This window comes from Geotrypetes seraphini, chromosome 2, assembly GCF_902459505.1.
Source record: "Geotrypetes seraphini chromosome 2, aGeoSer1.1, whole genome shotgun sequence".
In the NCBI taxonomy this organism is placed as follows: domain Eukaryota; kingdom Metazoa; phylum Chordata; class Amphibia; order Gymnophiona; family Dermophiidae; genus Geotrypetes; species Geotrypetes seraphini.
In genome coordinates, this window is record NC_047085.1 from 152,034,052 (window position 1) to 152,060,184 (window position 26,133).

Here is a 26,133-nt window from a genome sequence, read left to right on the forward strand (position 1 = left end):
CCTCTTTCTTTCTGCCTTTCTTTCTCTCTCCCCCTGGCCCCCTCTTTCTTTCTGACTTTCTTTCTCTATCCCCCTGACCCCCAAGCCATCGTGCTGATTTCTCCACTTCCCCGATTCTTTCCCTACCCCCACCCCCAAGCTACCATGACGATTTCTCCCTGCTGCTTCCCTGAACCAGGCCTGGCAAGTACAAGCACTGGGCCCACAAGACTTCATCTCCGATGTCAATTCTAATGTTGGGGAGGAAGTTCCAGGCCAGCCAGGCAGTGATTGTGAATCCGGTGCTTGTACGCGCCAGGCCTGGCTTGGGGAAGCAGCAGGGAGAAAAAGATTGCAAAGGCAACGCGATCGACTCGCGTTGCCTTTGTGATCTACTGGTTGATTGCGATTGACCATTTGGGCACCCCTGTCCTAACAGGATACAGAAGATGGTGAAGTGAGGTAAACTGGAAATATCCACAATGGCAAAACACCCCACTTCCAAGGGTCCAGCAGGAAGAAGGACTAAAGGGTCTCCAAACCCACTTGATTCAACACTGATTGTGTGCTTCCAAAGCTTAATGGGTAATGGTATCCATCCTTGGCCCTTAGTATCACCTCTTCCTTAATGTATTGCTTAACACTTAGTGTTGTTTCCTGATTGTATAGACCATTTTAAATGAAACATTACAACAGAAAGTGTTTTCACTTATCTTTTTAATGTGCAGAATCACTAGCCTGCCCTAACGGGATCCGTTTTGCCACATAAACGCTTTCTCAAGGGTTCTAAAGGAGCTCCATTCGAGCGTCCCTCCTTGGACTTTCTGTTGTAATGTTTCATTTGAAATGGTCTATACCAGTGGTAGACAAACTCATTAGTCAAAAGAGCCAAAGATCAGCAGTACAACGATTAAGATTTCTTTTGAGAGACAAATTTATTTTCAAGAACCATGTTTTTAGGAGTTCTTTTAAACTAGCTACTAACATTAAATAAAACCAGATATCATAATAATAATCTTATTTATTGACAAAAAATCTTTTTCTACCTTTTGTCGTTTCTGCTTTAATCATCTTGTCTTCAATCACTTCTTTCTAGCCAGCATCTCTCCTCTCTCTGTCTTCCATGCAGCATCAGCCCCTTCCATGTCTTCCCTCTCTCTCTGCCCCTGCCATCCACTGTCCGCCCTCTCCCCATTCCATATGGCATCTTCCTTCTTTCTATGCTCCTTCCATAAACTGTCTATCTTGTGCCCCTTGTCTCCTTTGTATATGATTAATTTCAACTCTGCCATCTCTCTGTCACCACTCCCTCCCCTATGCTCTGGCATCTCTCTCATCTCCTTTCCTTCCCACCCCATGGTTTGACATCTGTCTCCTTCCCTGATTCCCTGGCATCTCTCTTCTTTTCTTTCATCTCTCCCTCCCCATACATGCTCCTCCTTCCTTTTCCCTTGGTCTTGCATACCTTCCTCCATGTCTTGGCATATCTCCCTCCCTCTCTTCCCCTATGCCCTGGCATCTCTTCCTCCCTCCCTCTCTTCCCTCCATGACATGGCATCTCTTCCTCCCTTCCCTCCAAGCCCTGGCATCTCCTTTCATTCATTTCTTTCCTTCCAGTTGGGTGCAGCAATTCTCTCCCCCTCTACTCCCTTTCCTCCTTCTGCCACCCCCATTCCCAGTCGGCAGTGCAGCCCCTAAGTGGGTGCTCCAAGTCCTGGCGTCATTAACTTCTTCAAGCAGCAGCAGCATTCACAATTTGCTGCTGCTGCCGGCTTTGGACCTTCTTCTCTGTTGGGTCCTGCCTTCATAGAAACAGGAAGTAGGCAGGACTCAGCAAGGAGGAAGACCCGAAGCCGGCAACAGCAGCTAATTGTAAACACTGTTGCTGCCCGAAGAAGTTAAAGATGCCAGGCCTTGGAGCACCCAGGGCAGACCGCTTCTCTCCCTGTAGCCGGGGCCCCTCTGAAAAGGAACATTTAGCTCTCCCTCCCATGCAAACCACGCTGACCCACCACGAGACAACCAACAAAACTCCCTCCAGCACTTGTTGGCAGCCGCAGTACTTTAAACAGGCTGCTTTGCAGTTTGCAGCCTTCTGCAAGTGATTTCCTCTGCCGCATCACTGATAATGTCATCAGTGACGTGGCAGAGGGAATCTCCAGCAGAAGGCTATAAACTGCGAAGCACCCTGTTTAGAGTGCTGCGACTGCTGACAAGTGCTGGAGGGAGGTTTTCGGTCTTCTCGCGGTGGGAGGGTCAACAGGGAGGGCCTGGGATGATGACTCTGGGGGAGGGCCCGGGACGATGATGCTGGGGGGTAGGGCGATGATTCTGCTGTGATCCGGCCCTGATGGCAGCCGTTCTCAAACTGCTGATGGCTGCCCCAAAGCTTTCCCTGTCAGAAACGGGAAGTTGCGGCAGAGGGAACGCTATAGAGCAGCCGCCGGCAGCTTGTGAGAACAGCTGCTGTGTCGGAGCCCTTCTGTAAAGGAAAATTTTGTCTACTGGCAGAGCCGCACTCAAGTGGCTAAAGAGCCGCATGCGGCTTGCCGACCACTGGTCTATACAATCAGGAAATAACAGTAAGCGTTAAGCAATACATTAAGGAGGAGGTGATACTAAAGGCCAAGGATTGATACCACTCCCAATTAAGCTTTGGAAGCACACAATCAGTGTTGAATCAAGTGAGTTTGGAGACCCTTTAGTCCTCCTCCCTGCACTGAACCCTCGGAAGTGGGGTGTTTTGCCATTGTGGAGGTCTCTAATATCCTCCCTCCACAGGCCAACACCGAAAAAGAAAATGTCTTACATTTTTTTTAACTTGAAGGTGTGGAGAGTGCACCTCAAACTGGGATGATACTACAAAAAATTCAGTGCACTGAGAAGCAGCAAACTTTTATGCTAACGGCCACAGTATCCTTCAAAACCACACTTAGAACCTATAAATTGTGCTTGTCATGCTATTATAGAACTGAAAGAGCTCAAGCAGTAACCCTGACTATGAAGAAGCAGCACCTTCAATAATTATCACACTGAAATCTAGAATACCAATACACTATCACCTCCTATGGGGAAAACAGCATAAGCTGCACTGTTACCAAAACAGATTCTCAACAAATATAGAATAATTAAAAATTAAAAATACAAATATGCAGACAAAACCTGAACCCTAGGAAGGCAAACTGTCTATGCAGTAGAACACTGGAAAAATAGAAAACAGAAATGCATTTTCTCTGTACTGTGTAAAATATGAGAAGAGATACACATCCCCACAGGTTACAAATTCCAATTACACTCAAGAAAAAATCAAAATCAAAAAGGCTTTGAATCTATTCTTTTTGTCTGAACATTAATTATACTTTTTTTTAAATTAAATAAGACTATCAGTGGAGTACCTCGTATATTTGACTGATAATTTTTTAACACCCCCACCTTTATATGAAAAAATTATTTTTAGTAATAACCCATTAGTCACACAACAAACTAGGTGTAACTAGGAAAACGCAGCATCTTAAGCACTGCAGTGAGCACTAGAACACGAAGCCAGCCTTTCACTCGTCTAATTTGGCAATGCCTATTTTGGATGCCTAATGATACCTAAGTCAACCACACCTATTCTCCGCCCATAGCACACTTAATTTTAAACATAGGCATTATTAGGCATCCTTAAGCATGGGAGGGCACCTTCAAGTAAGTGTCGCTAGGCGTTGTAAGAGTTCAGCACACTCTTAAATGGATTCATTGAATTTTTTTGATTGGCTAAAAATCAGCATAACCATGCTGATTAAGCCAATTTAAAAAAAATGGGCACAGATCCCAAATTTAGGCAGCTGCAATTAGGGTGCCTAGCAGCACCTAAAGTAGGCTTCACTTTACCTATGAGCAGATACAATATATTAACCTGAATGTTAATACCTGCATTAAATAAATATTTGGAACAAACCCCACTAAATAATGGGTTAAATTTGCAGCAGTTAAATTTTATCAGGACAAAAAACTGGAACTGTATTTAATCACTAGCCTGGACAGACCGTTTAAAATAAAAGATTGTGCAGTTAACCACTGAAGGTATTGTATATTGATCCATAGTATTCAGCGTTCCATAATGTCTTTGAGGTTTACATTATCTTCTTTTTAAATCGATGATAGCATCTGCTCCAAGTGAAGGCAACTTAACACTTATAGACTGAAAGAACCTTGCATGAGAATATATATATATACTTTTTTTTTTTTTTGGGGGGGGGTTCATTTTATAAAGCTTTTTTCTGTGTAAAGCCTGTTATGTAGGCAGAAAATGCTTTTATAACATTGTTTGACTACAAGCACACATTAAAAGTATGTGCACAGAAAGTGAGTGCCAACTTTTATACAGTTTGGGTTTAATGGAGGTGGATTTCCAATATGCATTAGGGACAGATATTGCAACCAGATATTTTTTGCTGATAATAGTGTACACTCTTCTACAAGATTGCACTTTTTCTCAACAGTATACACATTAGTGCTGCCCGATTCAGGAAAAAAAAATTGATTCAATTCAGCCTATTGAATTGGTTTTTCGATTTGATTCGATTTTCCTGCCCAATTGAGTATGGTGTTTTGTTTTTTTTAAACATCCTGGTGGGTTTATTTTATAGCCTCTTCACCCCCTTTGCCTTCTCCTAACTACACTGGCGCTGTGATGTAAACAAAATAAACAAAAAAGACTTTTCCTCTCTCTGTTAAATCCTAACTCACATTTGCGGTCTAACACCAGCTCTGGCAGGATACACATTTCAAATCTGACATATTGTAATCACAAAACAGAAAATAAAATTATTTTTTCTACCTTTTGTTTTCTGGTCATTATTCAAATCTTGTTGGTCTCAGGCTCTGGTTGTCTTCTGATAACTTGCTTGCCAGGGTCTCGTTCTTTCTTCTTTCTCCGTGCTACCATCCATCTGCCATCTCTGTCCTCCCCTCCCCTTCCCTTTCCCTTCCCTCCCCAGGAGGTCTGGCATCTTTCCTTTTTTCGTCTCCCTCCACAGATCCACCTTTTCTTAACTACCCTTTCATCCAGCATCTCTTCCTCCTTCCCCACCACCCCCGAGTCCACCATCTCTCCCTTTCTTTTCCCAACTACCCTCCTATCCATTATCTTTATTCCCCCATCCACTCCATCCCTTGTGTCCAACTTCTCTCCCTTTCTGTTCCTTCCTCCCTAAATCCCATGGTCCATCATCTCTCTCCTCCTCCTCTATTTTCACACGTATTATTTCTTCCCCCCCCCCAAGTCTGGCATTTGCACGTCTCTTTGAACCCCCCTTCCCTCTGTGTACTTCTATACCAGGGCCCCCCTCCCCTGAAGGCCTGTCCCCCCCTTGAAGGCCTGCCCCCTTCTGAAGGCCTGTCTCCCCCATGAAGGCTTGTCCCCCCTTGAAAGCCTGCCTGCCTCTCCCCCCCATGAAGGCCTGTCCCCCCTTGAAGGCCTGTATCCCCCCTGAAGGCTTGTCTCCCCCCTTAAAGGCCTGCATCTCATTCCTGAAGGCCTGCCCGCCCCACCCTGAAGGACTGCTCACCCCCACCTCAAAGGACTGTTCACCCCCCCTGGGAAGGCCTGCATGTTCCCCCTGGCCTCCCTGCACCGTTTACCATATAGAAGCAGCCTGCAGCAAGATCACGATGCCAGCAATCTTTGCGCTGCTTTGGTGCTGTTTCCTCCGCCGCAGTCCCGCTCCTCCTCTGACGTCAGAGGAGGGGCGGGACCGTGGCAGAGGAAACAGCAGCGAAGCAGCGCAAAGATCGCTGGCATCACGATCTTGCTGCAGGCTGCTTCTATACGGTAAATGGTGCAGGGAGGCCAGGGGGGAAGCGAGATGCCAGGGGGAGAACCGGACGCCGGGGTGGGGGGGAACCAGAAACTAGGGAGGGGAACTGGACAGCAGCACTAACTAGCTGATACTCACCCTTGCCCTCTAAAGCAGGTGCGGCAGCGGCCGGCCAGCAAGAGCAGCGCTGTCGCTCTGCTACAGGGGGCAAGGGGGGAGGGTCAGCTGAATCAGGAAGCAGATTTTTTTTGTTTTGAATCGACTCAAATCGATTTGAATCGATTCAAATCGATTCAACCGAAGTGAATCGGTGAACCAATTCGAATCGTGAATCGGGCAGCACTAATGCACATGTTAGGACAGGGTTCCACTGTTGTCTGAGAGGAGAAGAGATACTTTAACAAGGTGGATTGTAGGCATGGACACCGGCTACTAGAGGTGTAGCCTAACTAGAGGTGTAGCCATTAGGGGGGCCTTGCCCACCCAGTCTGGCAACCATAAGCTGTCGGCAGCAATTCCTACACGCTGCTGGTGGCTGATCCGGAAACCTTCTCTCTGAAGTGTTTGCATTTTGCATCAGAGGGAAGGCTTCCAGGTCAGCCGCTGGCAGTGTGTAGGAACCATTTCCGGCGACCTGAAAAGAAACTGAAATGCTGCACAGGCTAGGTGGAATGTGGGAAGGGAGGGAAAGAGAGAGGCTGCAAAGGCTGGGGGGTGAGGAAGAGAGAGTCCCGCCTACTTTGGTCTCAGGCCTGCCCAAAATTGGCTGTCTGACTATGCCGCTGACCCACACCCAAATCTGAGAGACCTATGCAGAATCTGGGGGTTAAATTTTCCCTTTGTCAGGCTTGTAGGTTAGTTATTCCTAGAGGAGTAATGCACAAAAGTTTTGAAAATTCTGTGCACAATATTTTAAAATTCTGCATTGTCCAAGTCCTAAGCCTACCCAAAACATGTCTCTAACATGCCCCCTTGAGATTTAGACACACTGTAGACAAACAGCTTAGAAAGTCATCTAGAAGTACATTACATTACATTACATTAGTGATTTCTATTCCGCCAATACCTTGCGGTTCAAGGCGGATTACAAAAGAAGTTATCTGGACATTTCCAGAGGAATTGAAGAGTAGAGTGAGTTGCTTCAGAGAATTGGGATGAGTCTTGCGGTGTTAGTTTGTCTTCAAGGATTTCTTGAATAGGATGTTTTTATTTCTTTTCTAAACAATTTGTAGTCTGGAGTCATTATCAGTAAATTGGAGAGTTGGTAGTCTAGTTTTGCTGCTTGAGTGGCTAGAAGGCCATCGTACAGTTTTTTTCATTTGACGTCTCTGATTGGGGGATGCGTGAATGGTTTGTGTGTTCTCTTGTGTCTGGTTGAGGTATTAGGCAGTTGTTTAGGTAGGCTGGGCTATCTCCATTTATGACTTTAAATAGTAGGCAGTAGAATTTGAATTGCACTCTTGCTTGTATTGGGAGCCAGTGTGAGTCGAAGTATGCCGCCGTGATGTGGTCATGTTTCCTCAGGGAATAGATAAGTCTTAGCACTGTGTTTTGAACTGTTTGTAGTTGTTTTATCATGGTTGTGGGGCAGGGAAGATAGAGTATGTTGCAGTAGTCTAGAAGACCTAGGACTAGGGACTGGACCAAGAGTTGAAATTGTTTTCTGTCGAAGAATTTTCAAACTTGCCTTAAGTTTCTCATGACCGCAAATGATTTTTGTATTGTTTTGTTGATTTGTGGTTGCATGGTACAGCATCTGTCTATTGTCATTCGTAGAAGTTTTAGAGTGGGTTGTATCTGGTATGTGATTGAGTTTATTACTAGATTTGTTATAATTGGGGTTTTATTATTTTCGAGAAAAATGAATTTTGTCTTGTCTGGGTTCAGTTTCAGTTTGTGATTATTCATCCATGTTGCAATTGTTTCAAGTGTCCTGTGTAGTGTGTCTATCATGGAAGATGTTGGTTGGTCAAAAGGAAGGAGAATGGTGATGTTGTCTGCATAGCTATAGGAGGTTAAGCCTAAGTTGTTCAGGCAGGTGCCGAGGGATGCTATGTAGAGATTGAAGAGAGTTGGGGACAGTGGAGATCCTTGGGGTACGCTGCAGGGGTTGGATCATGGTTCTGATTTTTCTTTGTTCAACTTGACTCTGTAAGTTCTGGAATGTAGGAAACCTTGAAATCATGTATGTACCTTGTCGCTGATTCCTATTGTTTCTAGTATTTGTAGTAGGATGTTGTGGTCCACCAGGTCAAATGCTGCGGTGAGATCCAGCTGTATAATCAGCATTTTTCTACCTATGCTGAGGTGTTGTCTGGCTGTCAGAAGAGGTGTTTAGTTGAATGAATGAGTCCTCCCATGCTGGTAAGAATTTCTTGATGTAAAGGAAGCGGAAAAATGCTGCTGCTACTGCAAAGGGAAGTAAAGGGGGCTGCTTTGAAGGAGGGGTGTGCTGGGGGTAGACAGCAATCTTGGTTTGCTCTGGGGGGAGACAGAAGGGGGCCATGGAGAGTCAGGCAGGCATGGCGCAACAGAGAGACAGACAGACAGGGGCCAGGAAGAGAGACAGACAGAAAGAATGACAAATAGACAGGGGGCCAGAGAGACAGACAGACAGTGGCCAAAGAGAGAGACAAAGAAAGAAAGACAGACAGACAGGGGCCAGAGAGAGACAGAAAGACAGACAGACAGCGGCCAAGGAGAGAGAGGAAAAAAAAGAAAGACAGATAGCCAGTGGCCAAGGAGAGAGAGAGACAGAAAGAAAGGAAGACACAAACAAACAAAGACAGACAGACAGCAGCTAAGGAGAGAGAGACAGAAAGAAAGCGCTACTGCTAGACAGGGGGAGCAGGAAAGGGGTGGTGGTGGACAGCCGAGGAGAGAGAGAGAGAGACAGAAAGAGACAGACAGTGGTCAAGGATAGAGAGAGACAGAAAGAAAGACAGACAGACACATTTAGTCTAGCATCAGTTAATGTAACGGGCTTAAATTATATTAATAATAGACAAACACAGATGACAAACAATAGTCTATGGGAAAGGTATTATAGACAAGTGGTTATGAGTTAAAATCAGTCTCAGAAGGGTGATTCTTTTAGATAGTATTTCAATATGGCCAGTGAAATAGATGTCTGATTCATGCATATGGTCCAGCAATGTGGAAAACTTGGCATTGGGAAGTAGCATTGAAGGAGTAAATGTTTGGAAAAGATAATCATATTGGTATTTATATCTCTTCCTTGTGCAAGGTAAATAATGTTTTAGATTATTACATGTTGCCTATCCTTAAGTTTGTAAATATTCATTCATAAATGTTTTATAAATGTATATTAACACAATATAAAACAAGGTCTACAAGGTCATATGTACCAGCACACTGACTAAATAACCTTCTTCCACTTGACTTTCTAATTCTCATTTTGTAGAGAAGTGTCAGGAAAATGGCACAACCTCATGCAAGTTCTGACTTTTTCTTTGCTGTTGGCAGCATATAGTCAAATAGGTCATTGGCTAGATAGCATGTACAGTGAATTAAATGTCCTCATTATCTGATGCTTTACTAAAAGAAAGGCCAGAAAATAAATCCAGTGATGACAGTAATGAAGGAATGTTTATGATTAACAGATGTGCCCCATCTGCTTACATTTTCTTTGTCACATCTGTAGACAACACAGGTTGTTGCCATTTTGGGACTAATATTTCTTTTGTGTTGAATGACTAAACAAGATTTGCCATCCTAGGGCACATATAGATAGTTATTTACTAAGCAATTAAATTGGTTGGTTCCGTTTATGGCAAATTCTTCATTGTATGGTGGGGTCTGTGACAAACTGAAATGTTTAGAGCTATAAATCAATGTATGCTGTTGTTCTCTAAAGACCAGTATAACATTTTACTGGTCTTCAGAAATACAGCCAAATACAAGTTTAAGGTCATTAACAAGAAATGTATTTACTATAAATAAATTAAGCAATCCTGTTGAACATTTTCATACAATGTTAAACTGTGTTTCTTGATAATATTTCAGTTTGTTTTTTTTCTTTTTATGAGATGGATTTCTGCCAGAGAATAGTTTTGTTTTTATGATCCAGCAGTCGTAGGAATAACGATCATTCCCACCTCAGGGTAATCTGGGCCACTGTATTATTTACATAGTTAACTGTTAAACATTATTTGCTTCCTCGTTTATATCCCAAATAAATACTAAAACAGAAAAATGGCATAAAATGCAGTATTTCAAAGTATGAAAAATAACAAGAATTAAATAAAAAAAGCAGAAACAGTAGTTTCTTACATTTCAAGTTTCAAGATTATTATATATTTACTGTACCATCTAAGCAGTTTAAAATAAGTACAGGATAGAAGAAAACTACTGTACATTACTCCACTAGGAAAGGAAGAACATTTTGATGCTGTTTAACCACAAATGTCTCCACTGTCCCAGCCAACATCAAGCTTTGAACTGACATATTCAGGATAACATTATAAAAAGAAATGAATATTTAAATTTCTAGATGAATGAAAAATAGGGAGCAGTTATAGATCACCTGACAGAAAGTAAATGCTCTTGACCTAGTCAAGTTTTAATCATAGATATCAGCTAAAAATAGTTTTTGCTAACAAAAACTTGGTGCTTTTAATGTGTGGTGTAAATTGATCAAAGAAGCTGTAAAGCAAATATTGCTCACCTGTAATAGGTTTTTTCCATAGACTGCAGAACTGATAAGGCACACAAGTAGGTGGCATCAGTAAAATGGAACGCATGGACCTTTCTGCACGTATCAGTCTCCTCTGCTCCTCAGGGTTCATATTCTATGACATTGGCACGAAGAAGTAAGCAGATCTCGTAGCTAGTAGCTCCCCCATCCAATTCCCCACTTTCTATCTACATTTTGTAGTTTTCCTGCCTCTCCTCACTATCCTGTCTTGTTTCTTACACCCTGTTGAGGAATTTCTGAAACTTATAGGTGTGATAAGGTGTCAGACAATTGAGGTTGAGAATGAATTAAAATAAGGTGTCTATTAAAGATTTGGGGACTCAGATGAGGGATCTATAGTGACACAGTCTGAGGCAATTGTAATTAAGGACCAATTGAGCACTTAACTACTTTATAATTTGATATTTACTTTGCATTTATTATAATAAATCTCGAAGATTTTGTTTTAAAGTCTTTAGTGTTTTGTGTCCATTCCCACAATGTAGAATGTAAGACACTTAGACATGTTTCTTTGATAATTGGGGAATCTTGAAGGATGTTTTTATGTCTGATAAGAGGGTGGAAGAAGGCTGGTGAGTATGAGGCAATAATCATCTTGAATAATAGAAAGAACTCACGAGTCCTTGGTAATCTGCTGCCAATCCAATAGGGCAGTGGTCTTTACCAATTTTTAAGCGAGGGCTGTTTTAGGTCTGAAAGGGGTGAAGGACAGCCAACAAATACATAGTATATCAGATCATTAAAAGTTGTATATTATGGATTGTTTTGCGAATCCTTTAAAACAGTGGTTCTCAACCCTGTCCTGGGGACCTCCCAGCCAGTCGGGTTTTTAAGATATCCCTAATGAATATTCTTGAGAGATATTTGCATATAATGGAAGTGACAGGTGTGCAAATCTCGCTCATGCATATTCATTAGGGGTATCTTGAAAACCCGACTGGCTGGGGGGGTCCCCAGGACAGGGTTGAGAACCACTGCTTTAAAGAATCCTGATCATAAGATAGTAATTCACTGGTCTGGTCCCTGGAATGTGTTCCCTCTCTGATGTGCATAGATGGGAAGGGAAGACATGGAACAGTAGATAGATTTGAGAAGGAAGCAGAAAAATTGAAGAAAGTTGAATATTAAAAGTTAATGCCAAAGATGGATATAGGACAGAAAGTGAAGGAGAGAAAAACAGCAAATGGATATGGATAAGAAGGCCCTGGACCACAGGTAAGAGCACAGACAGAAAGAAGTGCAGCCAGAGACTGAGAAGAAATGATTAGAAAAATAAAATCACCAGACAATGATTTTATTTTAAATTTATTGATTGACGTATGTCATCTGTTGTCTATATTTTGTACTGTTCAGGAAGAAATGCATTTCTTTCTATTTAGTTGGTGTTGTTCAAGTAGAACTGATAAAAAATGAGTTGATAGATAGAAACTTTAAAAATATAACACATTACAAACTTCAGATTTGCACTGCCCATCACATTTTTCTTTTTTTTTTTTAATAGAGATTCTTAAGAACATAAGAATTGCTGTACTGGGACAGACCAAATATCCATCAAACCCAGCATGGCCAACCCAGGTCCCAAGTACTAGCTAGATCCGATGTAGTAAAACAGATTTAAGTAATGGATTTCCCCAAGCCATCTCAATAATGGCCTAAGGACTTCTCTTTTAGATAATTATACAAACATTTTTTAAACTCTGCTAAGATAACTGATTCTTCCTTGTTTTCTTTTGACACCCTCTGATGTATGAGCCCAAATGCAGATTCTACTGCCATCTGTCAAATAATATACCCCCTTCTGTACTAACGCGTAGCGCAGGTTTTAGCAGCAGCGCTAACTGCTCCGACACTCATAGAATTCCTGTGAGCATCAGAGCAGTTACTGCTACTGCTGGCACTAAAACCCACGCTACGCATTGGTAAAGGAGGGGGATAACTTTTCTTCTCTTCCCTCTGCAATGCTTCCAACCATCAGTCTAGTAACCCATACAGTAGTAGCGTCTGATAGAAACAGAAAAATTAAGGTAGATAAAGGCCATATGGCCTATCTAGTCTGCTTAATCATGCCATCTATGATTTCCTCCTCTCCCTTAGAGATCCAACATACTTGTCCCAAGATTTCTTGAATTCAGATACAGATTTTGTCTCCACCACTTCGACCGGAAGGCCATTTCAAGCATTCACCACCCTTTCCGTGAAAAACTGTTTTCTGAGGTTACATCTGAATCTATCCCTTTTCATCTTCATCCTATGCCCCCTCATTCTAGAGTTTCCTTTCAATTGAAAATGACTTACCTCATGCACATATATACCACATAGGTATTTAAACATGTCTATCATATCTCTTATCTCCTACCTTTCCTCCAAAGTATGCATATTGAGATCTTTAAGTCTGTTCCCCTATGCCTTATGATGAAGATCCCCGACCATTTTAGTTCCTTCCTCTGGATGACTCCATCCTATTTATATATTTTTGAAAGAGCTATTTCTAGAATTGTACATAATATTCCAAGTGAAGTCTCACCAGAATCTTATACAGAGGCATCAATACCTCCTTTTTCATACTGGCCATACCTCTCCCTATGCAACCTAGTTTCCTTCTAGCTTTCGCCGTCATCTTTTCAACCTGTTTGGCTACCTTAAGATCATCACCCAAATGATGCACAAAATTTCTTCACCCCCCTAAATTGTACCGTTCCCTTGGATTTTTGCAGGCCAAATACATAACCTTGCATTTCTTAGCATTAAATCTTAATTGCCAAATTTTGGACCATTCCTCAAGTGTCGCTAGGTTTTTTCTTATTTTATCCATACCATCAAAGGGGTCTGTCTGTTTTATTTCAGATTCTGATATCATCTGTAATGAGGCAAATCTTACCAGATAGCCCTTCAGCAATAACACTTAAAAAATGTTAAAAATAATAGGCCCAAGAATCAAACCTTGAGGCATACCACTGGTAATATCCCTGTCCTCAGAGTGATTTCCATTAACTACTACCCTCTATCACCTTCCACTTAACCAGTTTCTAACCCAGTTCATCACTTTGGGGCCCATACCAAGGGCACTCGGTTTATTTATTAGGCATCTCTGTGAAACACCATCAAAGTCTTGCTAAAATTGAAATACACACTTTATAAAAACCAGACGAAAAGACTCTACAATCAAAAATCAAAAGATAAACATTCAAAGTAGAGCTATGAAAAAGTTATTCCCAAATGGGATCATATCAAATTTGCAGAAACAGTTTAACAGTATACATTGTAACAGTATACATCGTGACTGTACATCATTTCCAACACAGAGAGGTAATAAGACCTCAGACAACTATTATGTCATTTCATAATAGCCAAGGCTGATCAATTGAATGAAACATCACTGTAATCATCAGTTATAAAAAAAAAAACAAAAAACCCTCTTGTTGCTGACTTAATGTGGTATATTATCAAAATAGCAATAATCATTTATCATAATGACTTAGCATTTTGGTTGGAGAATCCTGATTCCAACGGGATCTGTTTCACCCAATGCTTCGTCAGAGAAACAGTGCAAAAACAGAAAGGTGGAGACTGGAACTAAACTAGTTTCCCCAAACAGCACTAACCAAATGCCATTACATCCTACAACAAATAAATGGACAAACAAGACAACAGCCACAATTCTAACCTACCGCACATGCAGTCTACTCTGACCTACCACACATACAGTCTACAAATCAATACATAAAACCCCGATCCCAACTCAAGGCCAATACTACCTCCTGACTATTGAAACAGTGCTTCTAGACTGAATAAGGATATAGAACAGATTGGGTAGCAAAATGTCATCTCACACGCATAACTGTCAATGAACATATCAATTCACTCAACATGACAGGCTGAAAAATTATCAGTCTCCCTATCCAATGCATAGATATTGCGTTCTCAGCACTGCCATAATAGAGAAACTTTCACTGACTCAATATGACCCATTATGGCACAAACTTTAGATTTAATAATCATCTCTAAACCTAGGGAAAAAAATCCTCCACGATCCCATTTAGGACTAACTTTATCATAGCTCTATTTTGAATGTTTAAAATCGAAATACACCACCTTTAGCACTCTCCCTCTATAGAATTCTCTGGTCACAGTCAAAGAAATTAATCAGATTTGTCTGACAAGACCTGCCTATAGTGAATCCATGTTGCCTTAGGTTCTGTAAGCCGCTGTATTCCAAAAATTTTATTCTCTGTTTTAAGTGTTTCCATTAATTTGCGTACCACAGAAATCAGACTTACGGGCCTGTAATTCCCTACCTCTTCCTTCCTCTTTTGTGGGGAGGGTATACATCTGCTTTTCTCCGGTTCCACTCCTGACTCTAGAGAAGCATTGAAAAGGACAACTAGCGGAGCTACCAGAAATTTCCTAAGTTCCTTTAGTACCCTCGGATGTACACTATTTGGCCCCATCGCTTTGACCACCTTTAGTTTAGCTAGCTCCTCATGAACACAATATTCCTAATTGTGTTTGGCTTCTGCAGTTCTTATCAAGGTACTTCAGCAATGAACACAAAACAGAATTTTTGTTAAGCAATTCAGCCTTATATTTATCAGCTTCTACATATTTCTCCCCCTTTACTTTTTGAGTCTCACAATACCACTTTTGCATTTCTTCCTATCATTAATACATCTAAAAAATGTCTTGCTCCCCCCTCTCCCCCAATTTTACCATGTCAGCTCTTTTTTTTCTTTCCTGAGTACTTGACCAGCCTCTTTCAACTTTTCCAGAAATTTTTCCCTGTCTTCCTCTTTCTGTCATCTTTTGAAGTTTATGAAAGATAACATCCTTTTCACACTCTCATTGAAATGTATTTTGATTTACATATTTTCTGGTAATTTGTTGGTCATTCTGTTCAGACCTGTTAACCTGGTTCACTTCATACTTGTCAAATCATTAATACTGTTATCATGAAAGATGAGACGTTTACCGCCGTCACCTTGGAATTTGGCCTTTCTCAAGGTTCAATATTATCATATTCACTTTAATATAACATTAATATTACATATATTGAAATCATAATACTATTTCTCCCTCCCTCCATTATATTCTTATAATTTCAGATAATTTAAAATTAATCCTACCCCCCCCCACCCTATGCTTAAATAAATAAAGGGGAAGAAATAAATGATTAATTATAAACAATCCTTACAATAATTTGTTAATGGCTCCCAAACATCAATGAATTTTTTATAACATCCCTGTTGAATAGCTAATATCCTCTCCATTTTAACTGTGGCCTAATCAATAGGATTTACAATGTATGTCTATGCTGTCGACATTCAAATTTAATATAGACAAAGCAGAATTTCTTTAATTTCCTGTTAGACTTTGTTTCACTTTTCTCAGTTACCCTTTTTCTCTCTGTCTCGTTTACTATTTCCTGTACTATTACTAAAAAAGTGATATAAAGATTATAGCATAATTCTCATTAATGATTTACTTTTTCATGCCTACACACTCCATACTCTTTTATACTGTACAGTTTCTTATGCTTGTTTTCTTCATAAAATACCATTTGCATTTTTTCAAATGTTACTAATTTCTTAAACTGAATTTCAATAATTGTCTATGATAAATGCAAGTATCTTAACTAAAAATTCTAATGCTGAATAAGAGGTAGAAATTAGTAATATTTTCTTTGAAAGAAAATTAAAAATTAAGAGGTTTCCCAAACCTGTCTTCATTACCTACCAGCTGTTAATTTTCTAGATATTTCTAGTAAATATGCTTTAGATAAATTTGCATATAATGGTTTTCTAATGTATGTAGATTGATTTCAGACATACACATTGTCCCGGTCAAGCTTTAGAAGATCTTCTCAAGATAATTACTATTTGGGACTTCTAAAATTGTAATAATTGCTATTTTCAGTCATTTACTATGGTGAAATGGCTCAATTAAAGATTGTTTTTCTTTAGCATTGTCATCTTGAAGTAGGGACACTGGATCACTTGTTGTTCTATTGTCCCTTGATACTCAACTTCTGGAAGTCTATCTGGGAGAAAATTAATAGGATACTGGGATCTTCTATCCCGTTGTCATATGACATTATGTTATTCGGAACCTTGTTACAAACTAGAAGTTGAATTAGTGCAAGTCAGGACAGATTACTTCTCATTATGACAGGGATAGTGATGCAGTTAATTACAAAAAACTGGGATAGACTGCATTTTAACTTGTGCCAAGTTTATAGATATGAGCGAATGAACTCAGAACAGCTGGGCCATTACAAAAACTTTAATGAGACTTGGGGGCCATTGGCAACATTTGTAAAAACTGATCACTAGTATAAGCCTTTGATTTCTTATAGGAAGTTCACACACATCCAGGGAGGGGGGAAGAGCAGGGGGGGGAGAAATATACTTATATAATTTTTGTTAGATAAAAGTGCTGTTTTATTGTATCATTTGTTTGTATGTTATATTGCACTTTGTATTTAATTAATAAAGAATTATTATTATTATAATTTTTTTTAAAGACCTTGAGGAAGACTGTGTTATCTCCCTTTCACAAATAATAATAATAATAACTTTATTTTGTATACCGCAGTACCAGAATAGTTCAAAGCGGTTTACATGACAAGAGATTGTATATCGACAGCAAAGTTACAAATAAGTCAATCAATCAATATAGTTTAGCAGGTTGGGAGCAGGCAAGAAGGAGATAGCGAAGTTATAAATAAGTCAATCAGCGTAGCTTAGGAAGTCAGGTGCAGGTAGGTAGGAGGTACAAGGTGTAGTTAAAGGTAGAGTTACAAGGAGGGCGGGAGTCAGAGATATTTGTCAAACTTATGAAGAATAGCAGTCACTTTTAACAGATATAAGGCTTCTTTCACTAAGGTGCTCGAAAAGTGGCCTTAGTATGCCCTTATGTAGTTCTTATCCTGTACACCAAGGTTATTTTTAGCAAAGCTAGAATATGGCCTTTTCACCAGATTAATTGATATGCCTCTGTTGTATAGAATGCCTCAGTGTATCCTGTGGTAAATCCTTCCGTGGTACGTACAAGCTAGTGCTTAGTTGCACCTTAGTAAAAGGGCCCCATACTGGGAACAGTTCTATAACTTGGCACCAAGATATAGGTATACCTAAGCCATTATAGAATACTAGTGGAAAACTGCATTGCTATACCAAAATATAGGTGTATCACTTAAGGGAAAATGCTTGAATACCTGAATAAATTCATGTAAACCATTCTGAGCTCGCCTGGGAGAACGGTATAGAAAATTGAATAAATCAATTAAGACAGTTCAATAGCTGGTATAAGTTAGTACACTCAACGCATGGACAGCTTGGTGACATGCCCAAGACCTGCTGATACTTCACCCTGTATATGAACTAAACAATTTTTCTGTACACACGTCTCCCTCCATATTCACAACTTCGGTTAATTGCGGTTTTTATCTTGATGGCTCCATCCACCAAATGACATCATGCTTGAATGCCAAGAAAATTCAGCACATTTTTTTTTTTTCAATGTGGTCTGGCAAACAGCAGTGTGAGAAAAAATTTTAGCACTTGCTTCATTCAGTGTGCTAAGTGTATAGCAGTGATATTCAACCCAATCCTTAGGGACCACCTGGCCAGTTGAGTTTTCAAAATCTCTGTCATCCATATTCATTGTGGATATCCTGAAAACCCGACTGGCCAGGTGGTCCCTAATGACTGTGTTGAATACCAACTCTTGTCCAAACCCCTCAGCTTTCCTCTTCCCATTCCCCCAATTCTCTTGATTTTAGATTAACTCATGCACTTCCCATTTGTAATTGTATTCCACCCAAATTGTTTTCCCCTTGCACCCCATTCTCTGACTAGATACACCCTTTCGATGCAAAGCAACCTGGTTCTCTTCCATTTGGAACTTGTATCCCAGAAAGTACTTTTTTCTTTCCCCTTACATCTCATCCCACATCTCATACTTCTCATCCCTCATTGTATGTATCTTGTTGTAAACATCTCATACTCTCTTTGTATGTATCTTGTTGTAAACCGCTTCGAACTTATGGTATAGCAATATATAAGAAATAACATTATTATTATTATTATTATAGTACAAGGCAGGAACTGCGATATCAAGTTTGTTTTTAAAAGCAGTTGCAAATAACGATAAGTTATATTCGCTATTTCACGGTATTCGTGGGGATATACCAAAAAATCTGCGAATATGAGAGGAAAAAGTTATTTGCGTGTTTTTTTGGGTTTTTTTTGTATCTTTGAGGGTTTTTTGTATTTGCGGGCCATCTTTGAATGTATTCTGCGTGAATATGGAGGAAGAAGTGTACTTTATAGACTAGCACCTTGCACTTCTGTGTGTAAATGTCAATTACTGCAGCTCTGATACAGCTAAGGGCTCCTTTTACTAAGCTGCGCTAGCGGTTTTAGCGCACGCTTAGCGCGCTCTACAGGGCCGCGTGCGCTAGATGCTAACACCTCCATAGAGCTGGCGTTAGTTTTTCCACGTAGCGCGGGGGTTAGTGCGTGCTAAAAACGCTACCGCAGCTTAATAAAAGGAGCCTCGAGTGCTAACATTATGTACACTATATGCACAGTTAGGGTCTGATTCTATGACTAACACCCCCAAAATTGGTGCTGACTAGAACAACGTTTGCTGCAGCAGGATATTATTTTTCATCTGAGGAGGCTGTGGTTATTTGTGCGGGAGGTTGCAATCCCTTAGCCTCTATTCAGTCTACTCAAAACACAGTTTTGTCAGGTTGTGCTGCAATCTTTGATTTTACAGGCAGTGCCTCAGTGTTTGAAATTTGTTGCTCAGAAATTGGGGTTATTGTGGTTGGTTTTTGGCTGTTTTTCATTATGCTGTAATCCAGGTCTTAAGATTCAGGACAAAGTCCTTAGTTGGTTAGATTGTCAGGTTAAAGGATTTTGGTTTGTTAGTCAGCTTTTTCAGGGGGCTAATTTTAAGATTTTTGAAGATTTGTGTAGGGATTTTCAGTTGGAGGCTAAATAGTATTTTCAATGGTTGCAATTAAGACATTGTTTGTGTAGTTTCCAGTGTATTGAATGGGTGAGAGTAGGTGATACAGGGTTGCATAATTTCTGTGAAGGCCCTATAGGGCAGCTCAAGAAAGCTTCAGCAGTTTATCGTAACGTTAAGGTGCAAGGGTGCATTACCCTACAAAGTTTGTGAGAACATGATTTGGATGAGAGTTTTGATGAGGATGTATGGGAAATCTTTTGCATTAGTTTGTCTCCTTCAGCTGCTCAGTCCCTTTCTTATGTTGCCCGTAGGGCATTGTGGACCCCTTATAAAGTTTCTTAGTTGTCTGCTGGTGGGTCAGGTGTATGTTGGTCTTGTAAGCTAGATATAGGTACTTTTTATCCTATGTACAGTGGTGCCTCGCATAACGGACGCCTCGCACAGCGAACGCTGCGCATAACGAACTTTTTGTCTTGCTCCCTATAACGAACTTCGTTTCACACAACGAAGTCGCCCGAGGGGCCCGGGGGGGGGGGCGGAACTACTCTCGCCGCTTCCTAATGTGAGCCGGGAACAGCAGCACCCTCCTGTCTGAATGCAATGTTCCATCATCTCCCTCCACCTTACCTTAGATGCCGAGTTTTCCGGCTTTCTTTTTCGGCCAGCCACACACTTTCAAAGAGCAGCACATGCGCGCATGCTCTGTTGTTCAATCTTCTCCTCTGACGCAACCGGAAACCGGAAGTTGCAGGAGAGGAGAACATTGATCAACTCCAGCAGCTGCGCGTGCACAGCTTTTTGAAAGCGTGCGGCTGGGTGAAAAAGAAAGCTGGCAAACTCTGCATATAAGGTGAGGTGGAGGGAGGGAAATGTAGGGCTGCAGAACGAATTATTTTGTTTTACATGTATTCTTATGGGAAAACAGGGCTGCAGAACGAATTATTTTGTTTTACATGTATTCTTATGGGAAAACAGGGCTGCAGAACGAATTATTTTGTTTTACATGTATTCTTATGGGAAAACACGTTTCACACAACGAACTTTTCGCATAACAAACTTGCTCCTGGAACGAATTAAGTTCGTTGTGTGAGGCACCACTGTATATGGGTGTATTAATTTGAAATCTTATTGCGAATTGCTATGGAAGTGGGTAAAGGATATTTTTAACACACAAATTGAACAAACTTATAAAATATTAAGATCAGTGGCTTTGCCGCCTTTGCTCTGTAAAAAAAACAAAACCACAACAACAAAAAGCAGGGCACAATTGTTTCATGTGCTTATGGGTTTGGCAATTCAATACATATGGAAATATAATTTTGTTTTATCAGTGAATGCTTTGTGGGCTGGGGTTTGCCGTACATAGAAATATGAGGCCATTGCTATTAAAAAATGTGTGGTTACTCAATTCAGGAAGATTTGGGCTCCTTTAGATGCTTACGTTTTGCTGAGGTTTAGTTTTTGCATCTTTATTTCACTGGCCTTCTCGTATTGGGGGTATATTATATTTTAAACTAATAAACCCCCTTTACAAAACCATATTAGGCTTTTTTTTTTTATCGCCAGCCGTGGCAGAATTAGCTCCGATTCTCATAGGAATTTTATGAATGTCGGAGCTAATACTGCCGCAGCTGGTGATTAAAAAAGCCTAACATGGTTTTGTAAAGGAGGGCCAAAAATACTTAAACTAAAAGATCTGTAGCACTGATTCTGCAGTAATTCCCGAAGCCCTGTATATTCTAGATATGACAATTGCAAAGCGTTTTTCTTTGACCTTCGAAGACTGCCCTATTAGTTAATTTATATATATATGTGTTAAGTTATCCCCATTGCATAAATACTTAACCTCTGGTTATTATTTAGATTGATGAACAGTTTTGCCAAGTATCAAAGTAATCCAGTGAGTTCAGGCATTCAATTGCTGTCTTAATTATTAGAATGGAAAGGTAAATGCTGAGAAGCAATTTTGGAAAGATATTAAATTGCTCTTCAATTTCACTTTCATGAATGTTTTAAAGAAAATGTCTTCCAGCACTACTGATATGAGTTACCTCTGTAGTATGAATTCAGTAATCATTTCATAAATGTGCATGTTTGAAAGCAAGATATTACAGTCTGCTTCTCAAATTACGTAAATGAAAATATTCTAATTCATCTGGGTGAAGAATGCAGACTGGTCTGGGCTTCTTGTTTAGCATGTGCTTTGGTGGAGTTGTTCACTGCGTTGTGTAATTCATTTTATTGAAATGCTAGGCTTGAACTCTAATTTTCATAAATGACAATTCTGGTTATTGCTAAATCCATTGTTGCAAAATTTAATATTTGAAATGGTTTTGGATTTGAAAATTGCTATTCATTTTGAATTCTTGAGAGATACGCGTAGCATGTAGCAAGGAATGGGCTCTGAATTTAATATGTTACCTTATTTCTGTTCATTCAAATAGGGAGAAATTGTATATATTCTGAGATAGTCATGATTATGGATATGAATTTTAGATTAACTATTGCTTTTTTTTTCTTTATCTACTACATTATCAGCATTACATATTGCTGCATTCTGCATAACTTTTCAAGTTGTATTTTAATGTTTTGTGGCAGTAGGAAGTATATTATCCAATGGTTACATATTTTGTAGTTCTCCCAATTTTTCCCATTGTTTTATGTTGGTTAAGTATTGTCCCGTGGGTATCTACATGTTTGTCTCCCCCTTTTTTTTAATATGAATTGTAAAATGCTTAGAAGCCTTGATTTGCGTTTCATCAAAATTTTGAATAAACTTGAAACTAAACTATCTATTTCCCAGGGAATAAAGTATAAGATGATATATTTTGTTCTCCTGATATTATCTGGAGCACCATCATTCTACTTAATTTAATTATTGATAGTTCATGAAATGTCCAGGGCACACATTGAAAATGTTTCAACAGTGTATATTGGAAGTACCCATGTTATGTCTGGATCACCATCCTCTATGCACTTGTATATCTTTATATATTTTTCTATAGTAGCTTTTACCCTGTGGAACAAGGTGGAGATGTGTGCAATTTTAGAAAGCAGCTGAACACCTGTTTTTTTTTGGTTTTTTTTTGAGTAAAGCTTATTCAGTGATCAAGCTGAGATTACATGTAGGTTTATACTAGAATTTAATCATTGTTTTTATCTTTTGTTTGTGAATTATATTTTAAGTTAAAATTTTTCCTTTAAAAACTTCTTAAATATAAAACATTGTAACATTAACAATAAAAGTGTACATTACAATATATCCTCCAGCGGTGGGGCAGTATGGCTGATGCCAGGCGGACTTTGACAGCCTGTCTCCCATGTGTGGCAATATGGATCAAAAGCAAGAATGCAAATTTAACCACATTAATATAGTCAGTACAGGACTTGCCTATCTCAGGGGAGAATGGAAAAACATATCGTGGAATTTAGCAAGTAAGAACATAAGAATTGCCGCTGCTGGGTCAGACCAGTGGTCTATCATGCCCAGCAGTCCGATCACGCGGCGACCCCCGGGTCAAAGACCAGTGCTCTAAAATGAGTCCAGTCTCACCTGTGTACGTCCCAGTTTAGCAGGAACTTGTCCAACTTAGTCTTGAAACCCTGGAGGGTGTTTTACCCTACAACAGACTCTGGAAGAGCGTTCCAACTTTCCACCACTCTCTGGGTGAAGAAGAACTTCCTTATGTTTGTACGGAATCTATCCCCTTTCAACTTTAGAGACTGCCCTCTTGTTCTCCCTACCTTGGAGAGTGTGAACAGTCTGTCTTTATCTACTATATAAAATGTATTTAAACCACTCGCTCACAATTTAGAGACTTTACACCATTATCTCCGTGCAGGTCTAAAATGGCTGTGGCGTCTTAGATCTCCCTCTTATACACTCTTTCACATTCAACCAATCACAGAGCTCATCAGCAAAGCCCACCCACTTTCACAGCAACGTCATCCACTCCAGTTCAACATTCAACCCAAAGGGAATCACAGTATTCAATTCAAAAATCAATTTCTGTTCCCTCCCATCCAACTTTAATATGGTTTATAACTCGCCATCTCAATGCTTCCACACTATGTTGATTTTCAAGCCAGTGAGCTACTATTTTTGGTCATGATCAGAGACTTATGTTCATTTAAGCGGATCTTAATCTGTCTAGTTGTTCTTCCAACAAAAATATATGTTAGGAGAACAATTAGATAGATTAAGATCCATTTAAATGAACATAAGTCTCGTATTGTCTCGTATCGCAAGCTGTGATAGTAGCTCACTGGCTAGAAAATCAACATAGTGTGGAAACATTGAGATGGCGAGTTATAGACCATATTAAAGTCGGATGGGAGGGAGGTAACCTGGAGAGATTCCTTAATTATAGGGAACAGAAATGGATTTTTGAAATGAATACTTTGATTCTCTTTGGGTTAAATGCTGAACTGGAGTGGATGACGTTGCTGTGAAAGTGGGTGGGCTTTACTGATGAGCTCTGTGATTGGTTGAATGTGAAATAGTGTATAAGAGGGAGATCTAAGACGCCGCGGCCATTTTAGACCTGCACAGAGATAATGGTGTAAAGTCTCTAAATGGTGAGTGAGTGGTGTAAGTACATTTTTTTATATGTAAACTTAAATTTTCTGCATAGGCTTCAGGGTGCACTGAAAGTTTGCTTAATGTTTTAGGGGATGCTCCTCAAAACAGCTTCTCTGCGAAAAATGAAAAATTGACCATTTTCCAACCATGACGAAAAGTAACCTTAGTGCTAGAGAAAGTCCCTTTATGAAAGGGCCTCTCAGTGCAAAAATGGGCACACAAGATTATAGAATTAAGGGGTATTGACTGGATTCTATTGTTAAATCTGCAAACACGGGGAACATGAGCCGCTTGATTTAAGGGGGATTTCCTTGATAAAGCCCTTTGGGGCGAACCATAGATCTGTGTCGTAGTGCCTACCCCCACCCGCGAAGATGAAGATGAGTATTTATATTTATCTACTAGTCTTATAGCCCGTTACATTAACGGGTGCTAGAATATATTTGTGTGTGTCTCTCTTTATTTCTTTCTCCTTAGCCGCTTTCTTTCTTTCTGTCTTTCTTTTTCCTTGGCTGTCCATCAGCACCCCTTGCCTGCTCCCCCTGTCCATTCTCCCTTCCTTTTACCTCCCCTGTGTCCACCACCACCCCTTCACAGGTCTCCTTATGCAGCAGCAGCCCTTCTCCCTTTGTTTTACCTCCCCCCCCTGTCCAGCAGCACCTTCCTTCTCCCCCTGTCCAACATTAGGCCTCCGTTCTTTTTTCTTCACCCCCCTGTCCATCAGCACCTCTTTCCTTCTCCCCCTGTCCAGCAGTAGGTGTCCCTTCCTTTTTCTCCCACCTCCTCCTTCTTATCCCTATGATACACTTACCTTGCTCTGCCCGTGATCAGAGGCTCCCTACAGCCGCCCAGTTGCACCCATTGGAAAAGTTCCCTCTGCGGCATCCCGCACCCCTCCTGACGCGACTCCCGCTGTCCCGCACCTGCCCCTGTGTCTTTCTTCTTGTCTTTCTGTGTCCCTTCCTCCGTCTGTCTGTCAAAGCAGCATTCCCTCCCCCCACACCAGTTCCCTGTGCACCTGCCCCTGTATCTTTCTTCTTGTCTTTCTGTCTTCCTTCCTCCCTCTGTCTGTCTGTACAAAGCTGCATTCCCTCCCCCCACACCAGTTCCCTGTGCCTGCATTAGCGTTTCCTCTACCCTCTTTCCCTTCCCACAGTCGCGACTACAAACGCGGGCCCGAGTCCTTTGTCGCCCCCCCCTTCCCTTCCCGCGGGCCCGACTACACATGGCGATTTAAGCAGCGTGTCAGCACTCTTCACATGCTGCTTCAGGCCCTTCTACTGCCCTGATTTGCTCCGGACATGCCAGAGTAAATCAGGGCAGTAGAAGGGCCCGAAGCAGCGTGTGAAGAGTGCTATACACGCTGCTTAAATCGCCAGTCGGGCCCGCGGTAAGGGAAGAGGGGGGGCGGCAAATGAGTCGGGTCCCGGACAGCGGAAAGTTGCTGGGCTCCTCGGTGGGGGCGCTGAGTGGCCGCGATCCCTCTCCTCCCAGACCCACCCCCTGGAGGAACGGAGATCGATTTGCCGCCATTTTGAAGATCGTTCTGCCCTGCTCCTTGCCTTAGTATATTTTTAAGTTGAAAGACACGGCGGCGGCGGCTCCTCTCAAGATCCCCGACTGCATTGGACTTCCGACGCAGGTGGGGATCCTGAGAGGAGCCGCTGCCTGTTCTTTCAACTTAAAAATATAGTAAGGCAAGGAGCAGGGCAGAGCGAAGAACATTGATTCCCATAAGATCATCCGCCTCGGGGGAGAAAGCCGCCGCGTCCGACATCAGCCTCGGGGGAGGAGAGAGGACATCAGGCAAGGAGCAAGGCAGATCAAAAAACAGCACGGGCCGACAGCTTCCGTGTCCGACATCCGTCTCGGGGGAGGAGAGAGAGTGTTTCGGGCGCATGCCACTCCTATCTGAGATGCTGTACATCTCACGGAAAACGGACACACGCTATGGAACTGCGCATGCGCGGCCTAGCGTTTTATTATATTAGATTTAATTATTTAAAATAAAGTATTTAAAAATATTTAAAGTACACATCTATTGAGGCCGATGACGACTATGGGTGCCTGAACGC

The 26,133-nt window shown here is 41.0% G+C and overlaps 1 protein-coding gene across 17 annotated transcripts in view; it reads left to right on the plus strand.

Moving 5' to 3' along the window:
* The window catches only part of PTPRM (protein tyrosine phosphatase receptor type M), a 1,237,515-nt gene that overhangs the window by 491,317 nt on the left and 720,065 nt on the right, over nt 1-26,133 (plus strand). The window lies entirely within an intron of this gene.